Source organism: Papaver somniferum, chromosome 5 (genome assembly GCF_003573695.1).
Source record: "Papaver somniferum cultivar HN1 chromosome 5, ASM357369v1, whole genome shotgun sequence".
NCBI lineage: Eukaryota > Viridiplantae > Streptophyta > Magnoliopsida > Ranunculales > Papaveraceae > Papaver > Papaver somniferum.
Window position 1 is genome coordinate 195444310 of NC_039362.1, and position 6542 is coordinate 195450851.

The window sequence follows — 6542 nt, forward strand, 5'->3', positions numbered from 1 at the left end:
TTTGGTTTTACTTAGTTCACCTAGCAGTGTTATACTCTACTCTAATTGGCTCTTATCTGAACAACGTGCTTGTTTCTCCGTGTAGAGACCTCAATCATTTGAGACGAAGGAAATACTGGTGGATAAAGAAGCAGAAGAAAATGCACCTCACCATATGAACAATTTACGCGATGAGATGGCTAATCTCCTTTAGATTTTATTGTTTCTTTTATATTTTTAGGACTTTAATCTTTAGATTTTATTATTTTATTATGTCTAATATGTTTAATTCCATCCGAAAGGGAAGTTATTTAGACTGCAATGCAACAATTTGTGATGTTTAAGTAACGGTAAATGTTCTGGTTTAAAATGTGCATAAAGGCATTTTTTGTCCTAAAAAATCGAGTCAGCTGAGTCAGATCTGAGTCACAAAACAAGGCGGTGTTCAGGATAGCCTTCAATGTTCTTTGTAATCATCTGAAAATACGGAAGAAAAAAAAGGATACCTTGAACATCAGTTTACAAAACCCGAAGGAAAGATAAATAGTTCAACAGAGAAAGAGAGCTTCCTCACCCTCAAGGGTACATTCAAAAACAGCTCCAAATATTAGAGGAGCATCCTCTGTAAACACACCTTTGTACCTACAGCATGAAAACAAATAATCAGGATATCAGGGGGCTGCAGCTGAACCTAGTAACTAATAATTTGAACGACGAAAAATACCTGTAACATGTTCAATGCACAGTTAAGAAAATCCACGCTCTGTCATATGCTTGCCCAATAATTTCAACCAATTTCTGCACAAACGAAACTACTCATAAATCTCCAATTTACAAGAATGCACAAAGTTCTAGTTGAAGAGGATCAATTGGTGTTGAAAATATGAATAGCCCAATGTCATACAAAAAAGTAGACTTCAAAAACAGTTTCTGGGAAAACTGGGTATATGAATGCAATTACCTTATCTGAGAATTCTTTGGACTGCACAAGAAGTCATGGATATGATTCTTGAAGCTGGCAGGGTCGTTCTATGAGTCATACAGTCAACTACCAGTAAACAGAAGTACTTTTATTCATCATGGTAACCGAAAAGAAATTAAAATTAGTCCGGTAATGATCCCTACCTCTGCCGTAGTCATGTTTGGAATGACGAACCCAGAAGCTTAATAGGGTATTCATGAACTAATAGTGTTGTTAGGGTAAGGCACAGATGAGGCTCTGTTAATAAACTAGAGTCCACCTGCAAATGTTTATATATAAAGTTTAAAACACGTTTCCAAAATTAAATTTTGAATCAGGAAGGAAGTCAAACGGATTATTACCAGGCAAAATAGGAGGTGCAGGACTGTGCAGGACTAAAACATGTTGCTTGAAACCAGGTTTATGGAATGTATTACTTAGGACCACAAAAATCTCTTGCTTGATTGTGACGAAGTAAGTCCGGCGGAACAGATTGCAAGTCTCAGAAATATGAAAAATTCTTCAGCATCTCCAACAGGAGGTTGTGCCCAGTTTCAGCGACATCTCTTTCGGTGTTTCTGAAAGCCCATATAATGAAATTCATGACAACATTGACAAGCTTCAGTTGTTGGTACCCACAAAGAAAGAAGTAAACACAGAATTAAAACAGCGAAATAAGGAATTCAAGAAGAAAAATAAAGGGTGAAAACGATTATCGACCAACCTAACTCTGACAAAATAATTAGAGCCGGGAGACGATGTTTAGCAGTCGCTGGCAGTTATGAAAAGAATTCATGGTGGCGTTCAGGATAGTCGTCAAAGTTCTTTGTAACCGTCTGGATATACGGAAAGAAAAAGGCAACTTGAAACATCAGTTACGGAACAGGAAGGTGAGATGGATTAATAGTTCAACAGAGAAAGAGAGCTTCTTCACCCACAAGGGTGCATTCGAAAACAGCTTCACATATGGGAGGAACATCCTCAGTCATCACACCTTTGTATCTACAACAGGAAAATAAATCAATCAGGAAATCGAGGTGGCGATAGTTGAAGCTATTAAGTAGTAATTTGACAATCGTAAAACACCTGCAATATGTTCAATACAGTCCGGATCACAACTTGATCCTTCAGAAATTCCACACTCTGTCATGTCTGTCCAATAATTTCAGCCCATTTCTGCACAACATAAGGGTACTCATAAATCACAAAGCTATATAAAAAACATATAATAAGAACAAAAAGATGCACCAAAGAACAACAATTACACCATAAAAACATAACTCGAAATCTCACCTGTAGTTGTTCATGAACTTCTTGTTGTGCCGGGATCAAGTTGCAGATAGATAAGAACCTCCCAGCACTGCATAAACTGCCTCTTGTTAATCTTCAAAATTTTCCCAACTTGTTCAACTATAACTAGCCATCTTAACCTTTAAAGAAGAACTACAGAAGTCAGTATATAAATGTATAAATAAATTAGCCATCTTAACTAAGAGCAGATAACTTACTGACTCATAAAATGTATGAAACTGCTGAGGCTCGAGATCCACAATTGTATTGGGAAGGCCTGTCAGAAGCACAGATACTAAAAGCTCGCTCTCTCCAACCTGCATGCAAAATCAGAAGCAAACTGTCACTCCTAACCACCAATGGGTGTTAAGCATTCTACAGGAGAAAAACACCTGATGGGCAAAACAATCACTCCTCTGAGGCTCTTCTTCTCTCTATATAGCATTAGCTGCCTCCTCAGCATAAAGATCCGTGTTATCCTGCAAATTGGCAAAACCAACCAAAATTACTACTCAAGCTCATTTATCTACACGTCTAGTTTGAAGAGGATCAATTGGTGCTGAAATTATGAATAGCTCAATCTCCTACAAAAGAGTAGACTTTGCAAACACTTTCTAGGAAGATGGAGTATTTAAATGCAATTACCTTGTCTGAGAATTCTTTGGACTGCATAAGTCACGGATATGTTTCTTGAAACTGGTAGGTTGAGCCCAGTTTCAGCGAAATTTCTTTGGATGTTTCTGAAAGCCCATATAATGGAATCCATGACGAGCTTCAGTTGTTAGTATGCATAGAGAGACAGATGAATAGTTCAACAGAGAGAGGGTATATTCAATTGCAGCTTCAAATATGCGAGGAACATCCTCTGTAATCACACCTTTGTACCTACAGTATGAAAACAAATAAATCAGAAAATTGAGGTGGACAAAAGCTAAGAGAGACCGTCAAACTTAATCCTGATATGAAGTCAAATTGTTAGTTTAAACCTACGAATAGCAGGAAAATTCCTGACTACACTTGACAACAGTATAATGAAAATAAAATCGAAACAAGAAAGAGGGAAGCTAATGTGGAGTATACTATGGTATAGAAACTAACTTGTTTATGATTGTTGCAAACACAGAAAGAACTTCAGACTCCCTCTTTTCAGGCGAACTCCTCGCATAATCACCAAGAACAGGATCCATCATTTGCGGCACAAACTGCTCTCAATTTGGGTTGATCTTCAGCCTTGTCCAAAAAAGCTCCAATGAGCTCGAGAGTCTCCCTTTTCACTGATCTGCTTGGACAAATCGTTTTAGTTGAATTACCAAAATATTAACAAGAGAATAGTGTTAAATAAATGAGAGAGAGAGTGAGACAGTGTGTGTACGTGTGCTGTCATTAACCGGGTCTCGCTCTTACCGTGGAAGTTTTACGTAGGAAGCTTTTGACGAAAAGGGTCCGCCCTCGCGATACTACTAGGAATAAGCTCACTGGCGCTGCACATTATGTTGAACAGTCACAAAGAAAATCAGATCGGCTTACTTATACAACAAAAAGTGATATATTAAAACAAATGAGTGTGTTGAAATTCATAATCCACAAGTGCTAATCATCATGCAAGTAAAGATTTTCGAATCGAGAGTACATGTAAGTAGACAAGAAATACCTGTACACATTCAGCATGCCCAAAAAGATCAACGATATTTGTGGTAAGAAAAGCGTTCCCAGTGCAGTAGAACCTGCCTGTCAAGTTGCAGTGGAAAGTATAAAATCAATATCACATTGCAGAACAAGTGATTCTCCAACTTTTCAAGTCAATTATAAATGCCCCCTCGAAAATACGAAGCATGTTGACAGATGAAGATAGTAACTAGTAATTTGACAAATAAAAAATACTTACAATACAGTCAATACAGTCCGGAGCACATTTTGATCCTTCAGAAAGTCCACGCTCTGGGGTGTTGCTCGCCCAACAATTTCAACAAGGAAGATTTGAGTATTTAAATGCAGTCCAGGCCCTTCAGAAACTAACAACAATTATTAATTAAGGTCATTTATCTACACATCTAGTTTGAAGAGGCTCAATTGGTGCTGAAATTATGAATGGCTCAATGTCGAACAAAATACCCTTGGAGGTTATAATACACAGCCTTCAAGTTGAGTGAACTGAGATTTAATTGAAACACCAGAGGCACGTAATGCTGGTTCAGTATCATCGCTGATGGTTTTCATTGCCTGCCCAAATAAACAACTTGTTATCCATCACGATAATTGTAAAGTGCCTAAGGTCATAAAAACATCTTCGTCAAGGGGAGACCTACCTCAGCCAAAGCCTGCAATTCTTTCTTGAGGCTTCTATCTTGATTTTCAATGAGTGAAGATCTCTGGTGAATGGACAAGGCCTTCATACAGCGCTGCAAGGATACGAAGGTACAAAGCTACACAAACACAAATAAACATCATCAATCATCATCATTGTACTGAAAGAAATTCGCAAAATAATATAGGGCTGAAATTATCTTCTCACCTCAATTGGATTGCAAGTCGGTCACTGTACCTACATTATTGTGATGTAGCTTCTCCTGACTGAAAAGCACTACAAAAATTGCATTTGATAAATATTACTTTGCCGGTTCTTTGGTTTTCATATCGGTATCACTTACTCTGTACTTATCTCTCTCAAATAACTATGAGCAAAAGCATAAAATAGGGATCATACTATATGGGTCAGTTGAAATATGTCTATCAGCTTTTCATGGGTTCAGAAAAGAACTTCAAAACCAGCACTACGAACCAGATATTTTCCTAAAGAACCTGGTGGTGCCTTTAAAAGACTGCATATGAACTATACAACAGTCGGTGACACTTAACCCGTACAAAAATTTACACAACACTTGAAATTCACGTATCATCTAGTCACTCCCCTTTTAGAAAGCATTTTATCAAACTCAAACCACCAAAAAATTAAAACGGTCCTATTTCAACTCATTAGAAAATCAGCACTTTAGAAAGTGAGTACTTTAGCCATTTAAATACCAGTAACTCGAAATTTTTACAGCATGAAATATGATCCCAAGACAGCTAAACAAAGATAATCATCCATCCCCAAAACTTACAGAAGTTCACTTTTCAAACATGCAAGAATAAATTTTAGCTTTCAATCGAACTCACACAGTAAACATCATAATCAACACCTCAGTAATCAAGATCTACCATATGTCAATCATATACCTTGTAATCAAAAATAAAAACCCTAAATGACAAAATCTACACTACCACAGTAATTATATGCATGTAAAACAAACCAATCCAAAATTAAACCCCTAGATTATTTATTTTTGAAGCATTACCAAAACAAAACAAAACAAAATAAGGAAATAGAAAATGGAATTGAAAACTTACTTTTTGATATTTTTAGTTTTAAATTGTTGATTTTCAGTGGGGATGGACTAAAAGTTTCAGACCTAACTGTCTGCTTGTGGATAAGGATGAACCAAAATATCTTGGATCTAAAACTCCTACTCTGTCACTCACTCTAAAAGAAGGGTTAGTAGGTGAAAACATTGAAGATAAACTTCACATACGGACACGTGTGAGTTAAATCGGTAAGTTTGACCAAAGAAATTTGTTTCCGGTTGACCCCAGTCTACTCTTTAATGATTGAGCCTTGGACTTCAGAGATTAGGAGACGTTTTCAGCCCAATTGGACATGGTTGGGCAGGTCGGGCTACAGCTAATACCAACTACCAACCCTATTATGGTTGGTTTTTATTTGAACCTTTTTTTTTTTTGGGGGCTACTCTATTTTGGAGGGGACTATTATATGATAAGAATGTCTACCGTATATTTATAAGGATGTTCTAAAATGTAGAAATGACTAACCTATTTTTAACCTAATTAAAATTAAAACTAATCTAATAAATATACACATATATATATGACCTAATCTAATAAATCATTAACAAAACAAAATCAAAATCAAAACTATAACAAATCCATAATTTTTAGTTTTTCACAAATCCGCTACTATTAGAGGGTTCATTTTCTTCTCTTCTTTCCGCTTCGTCGTCTGAATTCAAAGAAATTTCCACAAACCCATTACTTGGTTGAAAAAATGAGTAGTAATCATCAAAATGAGTTGAAAATGGAAGTTTCCACAGAAAATACTTCAGAATGTGCTAGCTGATTTTCTTTTCTTGTAATTTTCTTTTTCAATTTTAATTTTTTCTGAATTTTGGTTGTAAACATTTCTGTTCTTTTATTAATAAAAATTGGAGATTCAGCAAAACAAAACAAAAATGGAAGTTGCAAAGAGAAATTCCGCTAG

General features: G+C 36.2%; 1 long non-coding RNA gene across 8 annotated transcripts; it reads right to left on the reverse strand.

Moving 5' to 3' along the window:
- Positions 1-240: 240 nt before the first annotated feature.
- Positions 241-5729, reverse strand: LOC113284190. 8 transcript variants are annotated; one of them, XR_003327990.1, is made up of 21 exons: positions 5618-5729; positions 4743-4811; positions 4537-4653; positions 4343-4450; positions 4116-4242; positions 3882-3958; positions 3635-3711; positions 3329-3509; positions 3108-3115; positions 2876-2970; positions 2449-2709; positions 2234-2370; positions 2027-2116; positions 1879-1942; positions 1665-1776; positions 1303-1559; positions 1105-1220; positions 941-1027; positions 704-777; positions 554-621; positions 290-456 (listed from the first exon to the last, which is right to left on the reverse strand). It is a non-coding gene; the product is annotated as an uncharacterized LOC113284190 (long non-coding RNA). The 8 variants fall into 8 exon arrangements; XR_003327994.1 differs by having other exon boundaries at positions 241-456; positions 941-994; positions 2876-3115; XR_003327992.1 differs by having other exon boundaries at positions 241-456; positions 941-1008; positions 2876-3115.
- Between the last annotated feature and the right edge of the window lie 813 nt (positions 5730-6542).